Source organism: Nycticebus coucang, chromosome 2 (assembly GCF_027406575.1).
Source record: "Nycticebus coucang isolate mNycCou1 chromosome 2, mNycCou1.pri, whole genome shotgun sequence".
NCBI classification, from domain to species: domain Eukaryota; kingdom Metazoa; phylum Chordata; class Mammalia; order Primates; family Lorisidae; genus Nycticebus; species Nycticebus coucang.
The window spans coordinates 8558884-8577433 of NC_069781.1; the positions used below are offsets into that span (position 1 = coordinate 8558884).

General features: G+C 48.1%; 1 protein-coding gene across 3 annotated transcripts in view; it reads left to right on the plus strand.

Annotated features, from left to right (window-relative positions):
• Nucleotides 1-2685: 2685 nt before the first annotated feature.
• The window catches only part of ZER1 (zyg-11 related cell cycle regulator), a 42301-nt gene continuing 26436 nt past the window's right edge, over nt 2686-18550 (plus strand). For 2 of the 3 annotated variants that reach the window (XM_053560184.1, XM_053560203.1), the window contains exon 1: nt 2686-3880. The gene's annotated coding sequence lies outside the window, so the exon portion shown is untranslated. The remainder of the gene's footprint in view (nt 3881-18550) is intronic. The other variant, XM_053560195.1, reaches the window with a different exon arrangement.

Consider the following 18550-nt stretch of genomic DNA (forward strand, 5'->3'; position numbering starts at 1 on the left):
ATTTTAAATTCTCATAAGCAATGTCTGAAAATTCTCATCTCTCCATATCCTTGTCAACACATATTATTGTCTGTCTCTGATCATACCTATCCTAACTCATTGCGTGAGCCACTGCTTGGTTTTTTTTTTTTTGGAGGCAGAGTCTCACTATGTCGCCCTCAGTTGAGTGTCGTGGTGTCTCAGCTCATGGCAACCTCAGACTCTTGGGCTTAAATGATTCTCTTGCCTCAGCCTCCCAAGTAGCTGGGACTACAGGCACTGGCCACAATGCCTGGCTATTATTTTGTTGCAGTTGTCACTGTTGTTTAGCTGGCCTGGGCCAGGTTCGAACCTGCCAGCCTCTGTGCATGTGGCTGGCAACATAACCACTGTGCTATGGGCGCCAAGCCACTCACTGTGGTTTTTATTTGCATTTCCCTAATGACTAATGATGTTGAGCATCTTTTCATGTGCTTATTGGCCATATCTACTTTGGAAAAAGGTCTATTCTGGTCTTTGGCCCATTTTAAATTGGGTTAACTTTTTGGTGTTTTAAATATTTAATAGTGGAAAGATTTGTTTTTTTGTTGTTTTTGCTGTCTCTTGAGACAGTTTCCTGGGCTAGAGTGCAGTGGTGTCATCATAGCTCATTGCAGTCTCAAACTCCTGGGCTCAATCAATCCCCTGCCTCAGTCTCCCCAGTAGCTGGGACTACAGGTGTGTGTCACCACATCTGGCTAATTTTTAAATTTTTTGTGCAGATGGGAATCTCCTCAGGTTGCCCAGGCTGGTCTTAAACTTCTGGCCTCTAGCCATCCTCCCACCTTAGCCTCTCAAAGCTAGATGAGGGGTGTGAAGCACTGTATCAGGCCTCATTGAAAGTTTTTTGTATATTCTGGATGTCATTCTTTATCAGATACATGAATTGCAGATATCTTTTTCCATTTTTTCATTTTCTTTCTTTTTTTTTTTTGTAGAGACAGAGTCTCACTTTATGGCCCTCGGTAGAGTGCTGTGGCCTCACACAGCTCACAGCAACCTCCAACTCCTGGGCTTAAGCGATTCTCTTGCCTCAGCCTCCCTAGTAGCTGGGACTATAGGCGCCCGCCACAATGCCCGGCTATTTTTTGGTTGCAGTTTGGCCGGGGCCGGGTTTGAACCCGCCACCCTCGGTATATGGCGCCGCCCCAATTTTTTCATTTTCTTAATGATGTGCAAAAGTTTTTAGTTTTGATGAAATCCAATTTATTTTTTCTTTTGTCGCTTATGTGGGCTCAGAAAACAGTAACCCCCAAATGAAAATCTCAGAAGCAGCTTCAGAAGCAAAAGTTTTTCTCTGACCTTTTCTGGCCCTCCAATCTAAGGCCCTCCCATCTAGGTCTCATTCTCCCCTCAGGCTAGCCACAGAAACCGGAATCCCTCCTTCTTAAGGCAGGTCATAAAAACCAAACCTCTTTTCCCCAAAGCCAGTCATAAAACCTTTAAATATTACTTTAACATTTCTTCTGCCTTTCTGTGCAAAAACCAACCATAAGGAAATTATCTGATCTACCATGTTTGACTCCCATATTCCTGATATAGCTCTGTCCCAAAAGGAAGAAATGCATGCTCAGAGAGGCAAGGAAGAATCTGGATAGACAGGCCTTGCTGTGTTTCCCCTTTATGTTCAATCAAATTTCTACACCACTATCCATACTGATTTTTCAGGTGGCCAAGGGGGACCTTTCCCCTTGACCTCTTCAATGTAATATCCAAAAAACCCATTGCCTAATCCAAAGTCAAAGACTCACTCCTATATTTTCCCCTAAAAGTGTTACAGTTTTAGCTCTTACATGTGATTTTTTTTCTTTTTTTTTAAGACTAAGGGTCCTGGCGTGATGGCTCATGCCTGTAATCTTAGCATTCTGGGAGGCAGAGGTAGGAGGGATTTGTTGAGCTCAGGAATAGGAGACCAGACTGAACAAGAGTGAGACCGCTGTCTCTACTAAAAAAGAGAAAAATTAGGTGGGTGTTGTGGTGGCACCTGTAGTTCCAGTGACTTGGGAGGCTGAGGCAGGAGAATTGCTTGAAGTCAGGAGTTTGGGATTGCTGTGGGCTGGGCTGATGCCATGGCACTAGTGTTCAAGCATGGGCAACAGAGTGAGACTGTCTCAAAAAAAAAAAAAAGTTCTATCTTGAGTTGAGTTCTATCTCCTTGTAGCAGCAGTTGAATTACAATCAACAAATAATCTGATACTGGGCACACTGGCTATTTCGGAGGCTGTGGCAGGAGACTCCCTTGAGCCCAGGAGTTTGACGTTAGAGTAGGCTATGATCAGGTCACTGGACTCAACCTGGGCAACAGATTGATACACTGTCTAAAGAAAGGAAAAAGAAAGAAGGAAGGAAAGGAAGGAAAGAAAAGCAAGAAAGAAAGAAAGAAAGAAAGAGAAAAGCAAGTCAGGAGGGAGGTGAAGAGAAAAGCACCTTAACTGAGACCAGAAGGCACAGAAGCAGTGTGCTGGATATGGATGGGTGCAAGTGTTTAGTTTCTAGCCGGGCGTTGTGGCGGGCGCCTGTGGTCCCAGCTACTCGGGAGGCTGAAGCAAGAGAATCGCTTAAGCCCAGGAGTTGGAGGTTGCTGTGAGCTGTGTGACGCCACAGCACTCTACCGAGGGCCATATAGTGAGACTCTGTCTCTACAAATAAAAAAAAAAAAAAGTGTTTAGTTTCAAAGGAATTATTTGAGCCTATGGGAGAGAGGGGGATCATTGTAAGAACCAAAACTGCTTTAAGCTGTCAGGTTGAACAATGGGAGGGGAAGGTAAGGGGACAAGAATGAGAAGCCAGAGAGAAAGACCAGACAGATCATTAAAGTCTTTGTGCTAAGAGTTGTCAGAGGGCTGCCTGATTTATAGTTTGGAAAAATCACTCTGGGACTGCGAGTATGTGGAGGCTGTGAAGGGAAAGGGCAGGGAGTTCTGTTAGGAAGCTGTTGCAGAAATCCAGAGAAGAAATGGTGGTAGACAGAAGTTGGCCCCCCTGGGGGAGGAGAGAAGGGGCTGGTTTGAGGGATGTTTAGGACTTGGTGAGTGGAAGAGGCGCTGAGGGAAGTGCACTCCCAATTGCTCCCGCCTAAGCTCGGTTGCCTGGGGGTCCCTTCACCCGCTCGAGGTGTAGGAGCACGTTTTAGAGGGAGGTGAAGACTGCGTCTGGCCGTGAGTGTGAGCTACCCGTGACCAGCCCGAGAGATGTTCAACAGGGCGTTGGATGGAGAGGGCTGGAGCTCAGAGTCAGTCCTGTCCTTAAGCGCCGCCCGGGCTCCAGTGAATGGCTGCGTCACAAGGTCACACGAGCGAGCCCCTCGAAAGCCTGGGAGCGCCCCTTGAGGGCGCGTGCTCTGAGCCTGGGGAGCCGCGACGCTCGCTCCTCCACGCGTCCGGGAACGAGCCGCCTGCCGGGCCCCGGAACCTTCTGCAGCGCCTCGCGCGTTCGCCGCGGGAGTCATCGGGGGAACCCGTTCTCTGTTGCTAAGGGGCGGCCCCGGAAGTGACGCGCCCGGGGTTTGTTGACAGCGGAGGCGGCGGCGGCTGCAGGCTCCGAGCTGTAGGAGCCGGATCGGGGGAGGGGCCGGGCCCGGGAGCCAGCACCCGGTAGCCCACAGCCCCGCCGGCAGCCCTAAGGGCAAGGTAACGGCCGCGGGGTGCCTGTCGCGACCCCCTCCCGCCCGGAGCTCCAGTCCCCGGATCCCAAGCTCCTCCCCGCCGACCCGGTCTCCCCCGGACCCCGGCACTAGCCTGACGAGATCCCCAACCTACTGAGGCGCTCTGGCCCCAGATTCTCCCGGGCTTCATCCTCCGCTTCTCCTCGCCTACGAAGCATCCTGTCCGCCTCCCAACGCTGAGGGCAGCCCCATCCCAGGGTAGGTCCTGGACCCCGGGCCAAGGGATGTACCTGCGTCTCCCTCCTTCGCCTCCAGCCTCCAGGGCCTAAGCATCTCCGCTGCAACCGTTTGCAGAGGTCCATCTCAGCCAATGGTGGGAGGGCTCCCTTCTCCATCCCTGCCGCCAGATCTGAGAAACGTGCTGTTAAAACTGAGCTCCCTTCCTCCAGAAAGAAAATGACGCCCTGTCGGATGCCCCTACAAGATGGGGGATCGATGTAGGGCTGAAAGGGCCAGCTTCTGCCCCTCCTACCTGTTGGATGAGTTTAAGTTCCCTCAGAGCAGTGCTTAAAAGCTCAGGGACGACTTGGATTACGAGTCAGCTCCCAAAAGGGATGACAAGGTGCAGGGAAATCCAGCAGGGTGGGAAAGAGATGGGTGGGGTTGCCACCTGAGGGCAAAGGGAGCCTGATAGGTGAGTTGAAAGTGGAACTGACTCTACTGGCCACTATAGCTTTGTGGGTGGAACTTGACTTGACTACTCTTGGACGGAAGGAGTCCAAGATTTCCAATCTTTGCCTGTTCCTATGGGTGCATTCGATTTTTAAGGGGGAGGGGGAAATGCCTGATGCCTTGGGAGAATCCTCCTATATGATATTTACCACGGAAGTTTCTCATTAGGGTTCAAACTGGCTAGGATGAGCATGAAAGACAGATTTGAAAAGGGTCACATGAAAGACAGATTTGAAAAGGGTCATCTGTATCTCAACACTCTGGGAGGCCTAGGTGGGTGGATCACTTGAGCTCACAAGTTCAAGACCAGCCTGAACAAGAGTGAGACCCCTGTCGCTTTAAAAAAAAAAAAAGAAAGAAAGAAAGAAAAAGGAAAAAAAAGGTGGTCGGGGCAGCAAAGGGGTAGGGCGCCAGCCCCATATGCTGGAGGTGGTGGGTTCAAACCCAGCCCCGGCCAAAAACTGCAAGAAAAAAAAAGGTGGCCTGTAGCACAGTGGTTGCAGCACCAGCCACGTACACCAAAGGTGGCAGGTTCAAACTCGGCCCAGGCCAGCTAACCAACAATGACAACTGCAACAAAAACAACAACAAAAATAGTCGGGCGTTGTGGCAGGTGCCTGTATCCCCAGCTACTTGGGAAGCTAAGGTAAGAGAATTGTTTGAGCCCAGGAGTTTGAGGTTGCTGTGGCTATGACGCTACAGCACTCTACCAAGGGTGACATAGTAAGACTCTGTCTCAAGAAAATAAATAGGGTGGCGCCTGTGGCTCAAAGGGGGAGGGCGCCGGCCCCATATGCCGGAGGTGGCGGGTTCAAACCCAGCCCTGGCCAAAAAAAAAAAAAAACTGCAAACAAACAAAAAATAATAAGAAGAAAATAAATGAATAAATAAATAAATAGCCGAGCATTGTGGTGGGCACCAGTAGTCCCAATGCACCAGCTACTCTGGAGGCTGAGGCAAGAGAGTAGCTTGAGCCCCAGAGTTTGAGGTTACTGTGAGCTATGATGCCATGCACTTTACCGGGCCCCAAAAACAAAAAGGGTCACAGGAGGCTATACTTAGAGCAGGAGGTGGTTGCCTGAGATGAAGGGCCTCTCTACTTTGATTCATTTGTTCATTCAGCAAATAATAAACATATAATCTGTAGAGTGGTAATAAGTGTTGTGGAGAAAAATAAAAAAAGAAGAACCATGAGGAGGGGCAAAGAGTGGGAGACACCTTTGTATAGAAGGTGGTCAGAGACGGTCTCTAATAAAGTGACTTTTGAGCAGAGATGAGTGAGGGAGCAGGCCGTGCAGCTCCCTAGTGTCAGAGTATTCAATAGCAAGTACAAAAGTCCTATGTGGTATGCCTTTTGAAACACAAAGAGGACAGGGGTGCTGGAGTAGGGTGAAGGAGGGGAAAAATGGTTGGGGAGGAAGTCATAGAACAGTGGAGACCAAATAATGGTGGGCGTGTCAGCAGATGTCTGTGTGATATAGGGCCACAGGGTATCTAACGGGGCACCCTTTCAGAACTGTACTTGTTGAAGGGTCTGGTAGTTGGAGAAAATACAGATTTGTTTTACATGACAAATAGCTATTGTGTTCTGGGCTTGTGTTATAAGTATGCCTTTTCCATCTTTGTAATGACCATTGATGGAATAAATACAAAGAACCATGTCCATAGAGTAGCATTTTAGATGATGCTGCTTCCTGGTTGTGTTTGGTCAAGGGACCTTTGTCCACCTCAGTCTTCTTATCTGTACAGTAGGGTTATTGAGCTAAATGAGATCATACGCTGACATGCCTAGTACAGTGTTTTGCACGGAGTAAGTACTCAGTATATAGTGATTGTGATAATGAGGATGGTGTGATGATGAGGAGTGTTTTCATGTGTTTCTCAGAGCCTTTCCTTAGCACCAGCTTGTGATGTCACAAGCTCTGGCTGCCTCCTTGAGGCACTGAGATTTGGGGAAATATAAGGGAGGCAAGGTAGAAACTTCATGACACTCCTTAGTGGTAACAGTGGTTGCGTATTCTACAGGGAAGATGGCGGCTTTTTTGACACCAGTAGAAGGTGATGGAGCTTTTAAAAAGAACCCAGAATCCCCAGCACTTGGGAGGCCGAGGCAGGTGGATTGCCTGAGCTCACAGGTTTAAGAACTAGCGTGTACCAGAGCGAGACCTCATCTCTAAAAAAAATAGCCGGGCGTTGTGGCAGGTGCCTGTACTCCCAGCTACTTGGGAGGCTGAGACAAGGTAATCACTTAAGCCCAGGAGTTTGAGGTTGCTGTGAGCTATGACACCATGTGTGACAAAGTGAGACTCTGTCTCAAGAAAAAGAAAAAAGAAAAGAAAAAGAACTCAGAATCCCTATTCTGCCACATAAAATAATTAAAGTGGCTTGGCTCCTGTAGCTCAGTGGTTGGGCGCCAGCCACATGCACCGAAGCTAGTGGGGTTGAACCAGGCCTGCTAAACAACAACGACAACAACAACAACAACAACAACAAAATAGCCAGGCATTGTGGTGGGTGCCTGTAGTCTCAGATACTTGGGAGGCTGAGGCAAGAGACTTGCTTAGGCCAAAGAGTTTGAGGTTGCTGTGAGCTGTGATGCCATGGCACTCTACTGAAGGTGACATAGTGAGACTCAGTTTCAATAATTAATTAATTAACTAATTAAATTAAATAGTTAAAGTGATGATGGTGTTGAAATGAATGTGGCTTGGAGACAGATTAGGAGGGGCAGTGTATGCTGGGCCTAGATGTGCAGGTGAGGTGGGTGTGGTCAACCCGCGAGTGGAGACTCCTGATCCTGAAGTGCCCAGAAGAGGCCAAGGTTTTGCAGCCTACCTATGGGGGACAGAACTACAACTGATCTCCTTCCTCGCCTCCCAAGCATGGACTATGTCATCAGACCTGGGTCACAGGCTGAGCAGGGCAACTGGGCCACAGGATTTGAACATGAAAGGTGGGAGAGCTTAGAAGCTGAGAGCCAGGCTCTGCGCCTGTGGCTCAAGTGGCTAAGGCACCAGCCACATACACCTGAGCTGGCAGATTCAAATCCAGCCAGAGCTTGCCAAACAACAATGATGGCTGCAACCAAACAACAGCCGGGCGTTCTGGCCAGGGCCTGTAGTCCCAGCTACTTGGGAGGCAGAGGCAGGAGAATCGCTTGAGCCCAAGAGTTGGAGGTTGCTGTGAGTTGTGATGCCATGGCACTCTACCCAGGGCGACAGCTTAAGGCTCTGTCTCAAAGAAAAAGAAGCTGAGAGACATGTTAGATCAGGCTGAAGGGAGAATCAGAGTCCCAGGCTAGTGACCTGGGGATCTGGTTCAAGACCCAGCTTTGCTGCTAGCTCACTGTGTGGACTCAGGCAAGTTCCATCTCCTCTCTGGCCCTCAGTTTTCCTGTTTGTATACTGAGAAGGATGGCCTTCTCATACCTCCTGTTAAATCTGATGGCTACTGGAAGGATGAAATGAGACACAGGTTATGAACGAATTAGGCAGACTATAAAGCTCTCTACAAAGTAAAGGTTCTTTTTTTTTTTTCTTTTTTTTTGAGTTTTTGACCAGGGCCAGGTTTGAACCTGCCACCTCCGGTATATGGGGCCAGCGCCCTACTCACTGAGCCACAGGCGCCACCCGTAAAGGTTCTTATTATCATTACTGCCACCAGGATTGGTGAAGATACATTTTGAGGGCACACTAGGGAAGGTCCTATTCTTGGCACCATGGTTTTTTTGTTTGGCTTTCCAGCTGTGAGTTCACAGACCCATGTCAGTTTATCTATTCGGGGGCCAACATATCTTATACCTGGTTCAATCACTAATGCTGATTTTCCAGCTTCAGAAATGAGAAGGGTCTCTCTACACATTATTTTTAGAAACATTCCCATTCATAATTACTGGTTACCACCTTCCTGCTGTTATTTCATAACATCTCCACAGTAACCCCACAAGGCAGGTGCCATTCACAACACATTGACAGGTAAAGACCTTGATGCCTATTGAGGTTAGAAAATATTGGCTTATAGAGCTGAGTCTCCTTCACCTGCAACTATCCATTCACACATTCGTTGTGTAATTGAGGCCCCAGGAATTGCAAAGTGTCCCTCCCTCAGGAAGCTTCCAATCCTATGGCCAGAAAATGTCATATGCCCATGGAATGGTTGCCAGCAAAACTGGATCATCTGTGCTCAGTGCAGACAGAGTTGTAAGGAATCAGTGGAAGCTCATATAGCAGGAGGGAAAGCTGAGTCTTGGAGAAACAGTTTCTGCCTGTAGCATAAAGGTAAAGAGCCCGAGCTTTAGTTGGGCACTTATTGGGGGACTTTGCATAAGCCATTGGATATTTTTAAATCACCATAGTTTCTTCATCTGGGAAAGAAAGCTCGAAATACTGAGTCTTGAACTAATGAATATATATATATGCATATCTGTTGTACACATACATAGTCCATGGGAAACTATGTCACCACTCAGCTTCAGCTACTTCTGTAAGCTGTAGATTATAACTCCTGCCTTTTTGGATGTTGAGATAATTAAATGAATTAGTGCTTATCAAGTACTTAGCAGGGTTTTGGTGTACACTTGGTACTTAGCTCGGGTTTGATCACTAATATGTTTGATTACAAGAATAGAACCCAGGCAGTCTGATTCCTAGCCTAACTCAGCCTCCCAAGGCCTCTCTGCCTCCAGGTAGCACCAGCAGTCCCTTAGCTATGATGGGTATTCCTCCCTCATTCCATTTTTACATCTTTCTAACAAACCTTCCCTGAAGATTTAGTCTTCACAGCTTTTTCAGGCCAGATAACCTCTGGTCATCACCTGCACTCCTGGAGACCCCAATGCTTGCCCTGACTTCCTTCACAGTAGTCTCAACACCTGCAATCTCTGGACCATGATCTGTTCCTCCTGGAAAGCGTCCAGCCCCTGTAAATAGGGCATTTGTTTGGGTTTCCCCCCCAGCTCCTGGGTTAATATTTCACAGGTGGACATAGCTCCAAGGCTCAGAGCTGCTGGCTTCTCCAGTCACTCCATCCCATACTTCCTCCTCTGTACCTCAGTTTCTTACTTTCCTCTGTCATGTCAGTGGCTGGACTGAAGATGGAATGATGTGGTGAGAAGCATGGGTTTGCTTTAGTTTGCATCTCACTCTTTTTTTTTTTTTTTTTTTTGTAGAGACAGAGTCTCACTGTACCGCCCTCGGGTAGAGTGCCGTGGCGTCACACGGCTCACAGCAACCTCTTAACTCTCGGGCTTACGCGATTCTCTTGCCTCAGCCTCCCGAGCAGCTGGGACTACAGGCGCCCGCCACAACGCCCGGCTATTTTTTGGTTGCAGTTTGGCCGGGGCTGGGTTTGAACCCGCCACCCTCGGCATATGGGGCTGGCGCCCTACTCACTGAGCCACAGGCGCCGCCCCTCACTCTTTTTTTTAAGAAACAGAGTTTCACTTTATTGCCCTTGGTAGAGTGGTGTCACAGCTCACAGCAACCTCCAACTCCTGGACTTAGGCAATTCTCTTGCCTCAGCCTCCTGAGCAGCTGGGACTACAGGGGCCTGCCACAATGGCCGGCTATTTTTTTGTTGTAGTTTGGCCGGGGCGGAGTTTGAACCTGCCACCCTCAGTATATGGGGCTGGCGCCCTGCCCACTGAGCCACAGGTGCCGCCCTGCATCTCACTCTTGTCAGTTTTGTGACTAGCTTCTTATTAGTTGTGTGCACCTCAGTGTCTTTATCAGAAAATGGGGTAGCATTCTCTGTCTCAGTGAAGTACTGAGATAATTCCAACAACAGCAAACCTTTGTCCTGTTAAATGCCCTGCACTGGTAGTGCTTGCCCCCCCAAAGCAGATGTTGGTCCTGTCCTGCAGGGACTCACAGGCTGGGGGAGGGATCAGCAAATTGTTACACAAATGATTAATAAGCTACAAGTACAGGCTGTTAGGAAATGTTTCATTGGTTAAATGAAAGAAGATAATGTATGAAATAGAGCCCGTAAGGAACTTTAGGACCACATCTGGAAACATCCAACATGGAGGCAGTGCAGTAGTGATTACTGCTGCTGCTGTTTTTTTCCCTTTTCTCTCCCACTGCCCATCTCCAAGGATGTCCTAAGTCCCAGATCCAGTTTTAGAGAATCTGCAAGGGAAGGAATGGAGAAAGACCACAGATACGGTAGTCTGTCATAGTCCCCTCTCTCCCCAAGTTGCCAGGATTCAAGATGGCCAGTGTCTGCCCCAAGAATGAGAACCCCTAAAGGCGGAGTGGGTAGAGATGGCTGCCTCTTCTGGGTGCCACACCTGCATCTGAGTGGGGTGCGTCGGAGGGCTGGAGCCCTAGGCCTCTCTGCCTCAGTGCCAAGATGAGGATGGCTTCTTCCTTCTCCAGCTCCCCCCAATCCCAAGAAGCAGGGTTGGCACGCCAAAGGGAAGTCAACAGATGGTACCATCTTCCCAGGTCATCTTTGGGGGGCTTTTGGTGACCTTGGTGACTAATATACCCTGTTTCCCCGAAAATAAGACCTACTTACAGGAAAGATAAGATGTCCCCTGAGAATAAGACCTAGCGCATCTTTGGGAGCACACCTTAAAATAAGACACTGTCTTATTTTCGGGGAAACAGGGTAGTGTTGTTTCTTCCACCTGTGCAGCAGTGTTAAGGCAGAGTAAGCTACCTGGGGAATGGGCTCAGACCTCCGGGAAGAAGGCAAAGCCTTGGTGGCTCTTTCTCATTCAGTGTCATGAAGTGTCATCTGCAGTCACGGGGTGCCCAGCAGTGCCTTGGGCACCAGGCAGGGAGAATGCAAGAGCAGAGAACACGTGCTGTGCCTCCAAGGCGTCCTGCAGATCACAGTCTGTGGGTCCTTCTTGGTTTCTTTCACAAGCCTTTGTTGAAAGCTGCTGTGTGGCAGGTCCTATGCTGGGTGCTGAGTGCTTTCTTTGTTCATTTAGCAGTCCTGTACCTGGGCCTGTGGTGCCAGTGCCCCATGCACCCCCTCTCCTTGCAGCCTGGGTACTTCTTTTCCTCCTTCCTCAGAGTGCCTTTCCCTTCCTTCTTTTTCCACAACAAGAGTTAACTAGGACTTTTCTTTTGGGTCTCAGCTAAAATGTCACTTCTAAGGACACCTGCTCTGACACCAGGGTCCAGGGCAGGTCCTCAGGTTAGGCACTCAGAACCTCAGAACACTGGTCCCAATTACATGATATGCATTTATGTGCTTTTTAGGTGGGTAAGGTGGATTCTCTCTCCCTCCAAAGCTGGTTTGCAAGGTCCTGCCTGGCTTGCTCACATTGGACCCACAATGTCCAGTAGGTGGTTACTGAGTGAACAGTCCCAAGGGTGCCATGCCAAACAAAACAGACTGCTTCTGCCATGGTGGAGCTGGCCGTCTGTCAGGGAAGCAGATGATTAAAGCAGCATCAGTACAAAGCGTTCATTGCTGTGGGAAGGCCTGCACACACAGCAGGAACACCCTGGCAGGTCAGGGATGGCTTCCCAGAGGAAGTAACTTTGACACTGCAAACACTGGCAGCAGTTGAATTTGGATGGGGTCCATTGAAGAAGAACAGGGAGGCAAAGATCTGAAGGTGACCTGTGCCTAGGGCCCATTGCTGAGGTGCTGAAGTGGGCCAGGCTGGCTGGAGTAGGGGATCAGTGGGGACCAAGTAGGCTAGAAAGCTGGATCTGATTCTGGAGGCCCTGCTAGACGAGATTGGACTTGTCACTTTCCAGCAGGGCAAGGTCTCTCTGCCAGTAGCACTCCCTTCAGCTCCAGTTTGCCAGGCAAGAGAGGCTGTAGGGCTCCTGACAATCTGGAAGTAAATGAAAGCAAAAGAAGGCCATGCCCTTTGTGACTTCCCTTGAGGGTTTTACATTGCCAGTGGGACAGTTAACACAATGTGCCTTGTGGGAAACCCAGGCCTCAGAAGCACAGTCCCGGAGCTGGGCTAGGACAGATCCTGCTCCTTGTAGAGATGAGGTCTCTCACTATGTTGTGCAGACTGGTCTTGAACTCAGGACCTCTACTAATCCTCCTTCCTTGGCCTCCCAAATTGCTAGGATTACAGACATGAGCCATTGCACCTAGCCTTAAAAAAATTTTCTTTGAGACAGGATTTTGCTATATTGCCCACACTGGTCTCAAACTCCTGAGCTTAAGCAATCCTCTTGCGTTTGTTTCCCGAGTAGATGGGACTACAGGTATGGGTACCATGGCAAGCTAAAAAACTTTTTTTGGGTTCAGCACCTGTGGCTCAAGAGGCTATGGCGCCAGCCACATACAACTGAGCTGGCAGGTTCGAATCCAGCCCAGCCTACCAAACAACCATGACTGCTACAACCAAAAAAAAATAGCCGGGCATTGTGGTGGGCCCCTGTAGTCCCAGCTACTTGGGAGGCAGAGGCAGGAGAATTGCTTGAGCCCAGGAATTGGAGGTTGCAGTGAGCTGTGATGCCACGGCACTCTACCCAGAGCTTGAGGCTCTGTCTCAAAAAAAAAAAAAAAAAAAAAAACTTTTTCGAAGTATAACATACACAAGGAAAGATGCACAAAACATGAGTGTAGAGTTTGTTGAATTTCCACAAGTGAGCACACTGTCCTAGCACTCCCAGAAGACTCTTCTGCCACCTTCTAATTACAGCCCGCCTGCAAAGGTAGTCACTACCCTGGCTTCTAACACCATACATTAGTTTTACCTGTTTTTTCCCACTTTCTCTGATATAGACCCTGGTAGGAAAATGTTGGCTTGGGATTAATTTATGCTTGTTCTTCATTCTATAAATGGTTTATTGTTCCTCATTTGAATGTGAAGGTACAGTTTTCATTCTCTATAGCCACTCAGCTGGGAATGCGCTATCGGTCGGATTATCACTTGCCTGAAGCCTAAACTTCTTCTAAATGTGGAGCTCTTTGGTGTCCTGGCCACTTCTTAACTTCAGTTATAATATACATTTGTAAAAGTGCACACATCATGATATACAGCCCTGGGGTTATTCACAAGTGAATATACCTGCACCCAGAGAAGCCCATCAGCACCCAGAAACTCCCTTCCAGACACCCCCCAAGTAAAACCACAGTCCTAACTTCTTCTCACACCACAAATTAGATTACCCTGTTTTTGAAAAACATTTTTTTTTTTGCAGTTTTTGGCAGGGGCTGGGCTTGAGCCTGCCACCTCCAGCATATGAGGATGGCACGCTACTCCTTTGAGCCACAGGCACTGCCCCTTGAAAAAAAATTTTTTTGAGACAGTCTTACTCTGTTGCATTGGGTAAAGTGCTGTGGTGTCATAGCTCACAGCAACCCCACACTCTTGGGCTCAGGTGATCTGCCTGCTTCAGCTTCCCAAATATCTGCAGATGCCCCCCCTATTATGCCCAGTTAGTTTTTCTATTTTTGGTAGGGATGGGGTCTCACTCTTGCTCAGGCTGGTCTTTACCCCTGACCCTACCTCTACCCTGGGCTCAAGTGATCTCCCTGAGTGTTAGGATTACAGGCGTAAGCCCCCACACTGGCCTTTTTTTTTTCTTTTTGAGAGAGTCTCGGGGGGGGGGGGACCTTGGTGTGCGCCACACCTTTTGGAGGCAAGACACGATTGTAAGAGGGACTTTACCTAACAAATGCAATCAGTGTAACCTGGTTTCTTGTACCCTCAATGAATCCCCAACAATAAAAATAAAATAGGGCGGCGCCTGTGGCTGAAGTGAGTAGAGTGCTGGCCCCATATGCCGGAAGTGGCGGGTTCAAACCCAGCCCTGGCCAAAAACGGCAAAAAATATAAATTAAATAAAATAAAAATAAAAAGTATAGCAATCAAAGTAGCTATACTTTAAAAATAAAACAATAAAATAAAATCTATTTTCTTAAAAAAGAGAAAGAGAGTCTCACTCTGTTGCCCAGGTGCCATGGTATTAGCCTCTATCACAGAACCTTAACTGGGTTTAAGTGATCCTCCTGCTTCAGCCTCCTGAGTAGCTGGGGCTGCAGGCCCCTGCCACCACACCCAGCTAATTTTTTTTTTTTTTTTTTTGTAGAGACAGAGTCTCACTGTACCACCCTCGGGTAGAGTGCCGTGGCGTCACACGGCTCACAGCAACCTCTAACTCTTGGGCTTACGCGATTCTCTTGCCTCAGCCTCCCGAGCAGCTGGGACTACAGGCGCCCGCCACAATGCCTGGCTATTTTTTTGTTGCAGTTTGGCCGGGGCTGGGTTTGAACCCGCCACCCTCGGCATATGGGGGCCGGCGCCCTACTCACTGAACCACAGGGGCCGCCTCTTTTTTTTTGTAGAGACAGAGTCTCACTTTATGGCCCTCGGTAGAGTGCCGTGGCCTCACACAGCTCACAGCAACCTCCAACTCCTGGGCTTAGGCGATTCTCTTGCCTCAGCCTCCCGAGCAGCTGGGACTACAGGCGCCCGCCACAACGCCCAGCTATTTTTTTGGTTGCAGTTTGGCCAGGGCTGGGTTTGAACCCACCACCCTCAGTATATGGGGCTAGTGCCTTACTGACTGAGCCACAGGCGCCCTCTTTTTTTTGTTTTTTTGTAGAGACAGAGTATCACTTTATGGCCCTCGGTAGAGTGCCATGGCATCACACAGCTCACAGCAACCTCCAACTCCTGGGCGTAAGCGATTCTCTTGCCTCCCGAGTAGCTGGGACTACAGGCGCCCTCCACAACACCCGGCTAATTTTTTTCCATTTTTAATAGAGACAAAGTTGGGTGGCGCCTGTGGCTCAAAGGGATAGGGCGCCAGTCCCATATGCTGGAGGTGGTGGGTTCAAACCCAGCCTCAGCCAAAACCACAAAAAAAAAAAATAGAGACAAAGTCTCACTCTTGCTCAGGCTGGTCTCCACAAACTCCTGAGCTCAAGGGATCCTCCCGCTTCAGCCTCCCAGAATGCTAGGATTACAGGCATGAGCCACTGTGCCTGGCCCATTTTTGAACTTTAACTAGAGTAAAACATAAAGGGATTGATACATTATATATTCTTTTTTTCTTGCCCCTTTCACTAAACCTTTTGAGGGTCATCCAAGCTGTTAACAGTTGGTTGTATGTTCTCATTGAATGAGTACTTCATGAGTGAATATATCATAATTATCCGTTCTAATGTTAGTGGATATTCAGGTTCTCTTTCATTTGAGGCCATTACAAGTAGTGCTACCGTGAACATTCTATTTAGTTTACACTCAGTCTCCGGGTTCTGTAGCTGTGTTATTAAATTGAATTCGTACATAAGTTGGAACAGGTACATTTATTTTTTTAATTTTTTTAATTTTTTTTTGTAGAGACAGAGTCTCACTGTACTGTCCTCAGGTAGAGTGCCGTGGCGTCACACGGCTCACAGCAACCTCTAACACTTGGGCTTACGTGATTCTTCTGCCTCAGCCTCCCAAGCAGCTGGGACTACAGGCGCCCGCCACAACGCCCGGCTATTTTTTGGTTGCAGTTTGGCCGGGGCCGGGTTTGAACCCGCCACCCTCAGCATATGGGGCCAGCGCCCTACTCACTGAGCCACAGGCGCCGCCCCAGGTACATTTATTTATTATGTGTAATAGCCTCCATTCATAAGTTCATATGTCAGATATTTGTAACTCAGACACTTACCATAATAGCTTCCATTCATAACTGTGAATTGTACACAGTAGGATCTTTGTAACTCGGGTGCAAATTTACATATGTTTCTGTTGGGTATGAAACTAAGTGTGTGAAATTGCAAAACATTGAACACATGAATATGTTCAACTTTAGCAAATAAGGTTCAACAAGTATTCCAAGGCACGATATGGTAGCTCACATCTGTAATTTTAGCACGCTAGGAAGCTGAGGCAGGAGGATCACTTGAGCTCAGGAGTTAGAGACCAGCCTAAGCAAGAGCAAGGCCCTTTGTAGGGGTACATACAGTCCCAGCTACTTGGAAGGCTAAGACAGGACGATCACTTGAACCCAGGAGTTTGAGGTTGCTGTGATGGAGGCTAAGGCCATGGCACTCTAGCCTAGCACTCGGTAGAGTGCTGTGGCGTCACACAGCTCACAGCAACCTCCAACTCCTGGGCTTAGGCGATTCTCCTGCCTCAGCCTCCCGAGTAGCTGGGACCACAGGTGCCCGCCACAACGCCCGGCTATTTTTTTGTTGCAGTTTGGCCGGGGCCAAACTGCAACAGGAAGACACTATCTCAAAAACAAACACAAAACAAACAAACAAGTGTCCCAGTTCACACTAATTTACACTCTGACCAGTAGTATACAAGATTTCTCACTGTTCTGGGCGGCGCCTGTGGCTCAGTGAGCAGGGCGCCGGCCCCATATGCCGAGGGTGGCGGGTTCATACCCGGCCCCTGCCAAACTGCAACAAAAAAATAGCCGGGCGTTGTGGCGGGCGCCTGTGGTCCCAGCTACTCGGGAGGCTGAGGCAGGAGAATCGCCTAAGCCCAGGAGTTGGAGGTTGCTGTGAGCTGTGTGACGCCACAGCACTCTACCGAGGGCAATAAAGTGAAACTCTGTCTCTACAAAAAAATATATTAAAAAAAAAAAAAAAAAAGATTTCTCACTGTTCTGGGTAATGTCTATGTTGTTTTCTATTGAGCCAGCTGGTGGGTGGGAAATGGCCTCTTCTTGTGGTTTTACCATGCATTTCCCTAATACTAATGAAGCTGAGAGCTTTTTATATGTTTATTTTTTTCATATGTTTATTGTTTGTCCATTTCACGATCCTCCTTTATGAAATGCCTGTTTAAGTCTTTTCCCTTTTTTCTTTTTGAGACAAAAGTCTCAAGCTGTTCCCTGGATAGAGTGCTGTGGCATCATAGCTCACAGAAACCTCCAACTTTTGGGCTCGAGCAATCCTCTTGCCTCAGTTTTTCTATTTTTAGTAGAGATGGGGTGTTCCTCTTGCTAAGGCTGGTCTTGGTCTCCCAGAGTATTAGGATTACAGGCATGAGCCACTGGGCCCAGCCTCTTTTCCCATTTTCTAATTCTCTGTGTCTTTTATTTTTCCAAACTAATTTGTAGAAGTTGCTTATGTAGGTCGGACACGGTGGCTCACGCCTGTGACCCAGCACTGTGGGAGGTGCAGGTAAGTGGATTGCTTGAGCTCATAGGTTCCAGACCAGTCTGAGCCAGAGCAAGACCCCATCTCTAAAAATAGCCAGGCGTTGTGGCAGACACCTATAGTCCCAGTTACTAGGGAGGCTGAGGCAAGAAAATAACTTGAACCCAAGAGTTTGAGGTTGCTGTGAGCTAGGACACCACAGCACTCTACCCAGGTGACAGAGTGACACTCTGTCTCAAAAAAACAGAAAGCTCGGCGCCTTGTAACTGAGTGGTTAAGGGTGCTGACCTCATACCCCGGGGCTGGCGGGTTCAAACCCAGCCTGGGCCTGCTAAACAACAATGGCGACTACAACAAAATAAAATAGCCAGGTTAGGTCAGTGCCTGTGGCTCAAAGGAGTAGGGTGCCAGACACATATGCCAGAGATGGTGGGTTCAAACCCAGCCCTGGCCAAAAACTGCAAAAAAAAAAAAAATAGACAGGCATTGTGGTGGGTACCTATGTCCCAACTACTTGGGAGGCTGAGGCAAGAGAATTGCTTAAGCCCAAGAGTTTGAGGTTGCTGTGAGCTGTGACACCACAGCACTCTAACTAGGGCAATAGTGTGAGACTCTGTGTCACAAAAAAAAAAAAAAAAGTTGCTCATGTATTTGAAATACAAGTCCTTTGTTAGATATGCTATTATAAATACCTTCTAGTTTATGGTTTGCCTTTTCTTTTTCTTAGTAGTATCTTTTAATGAACACTTTTTAATTGTGAGGCTGGTCACTTTATTAATTTCTTTCTTTTTATGTGAAATCATTGCCTACTCTGAAGTCATAAAGATTTTTAAAAAGATACACTCCTAATAAAAAAACAAACAAACAAACAAAAAAAGATACACTCCTATGTTTCTTCTAGAAAATTTATTCAGCCGGCCAGGTGGCTCACTCCTGTAATCCCAGCACTCTGAGAGGCCAACAGGTGGATTGCTTCAGCTCACGAGTTTGAGACCAGCCTGAGCAAAAGCAAGACCTTGTCTCTACTTAAAATAGAGAAACAGAAAACTGAGGCAAGAGGATCACTTGGGCCCAAGAGTTTGAGGTTGCTGTGAGCTAAGATGCCACAGCCCTGTACCCAGGGTGACAGCTTGAGACTCTGTCTCAAAAAAAAAA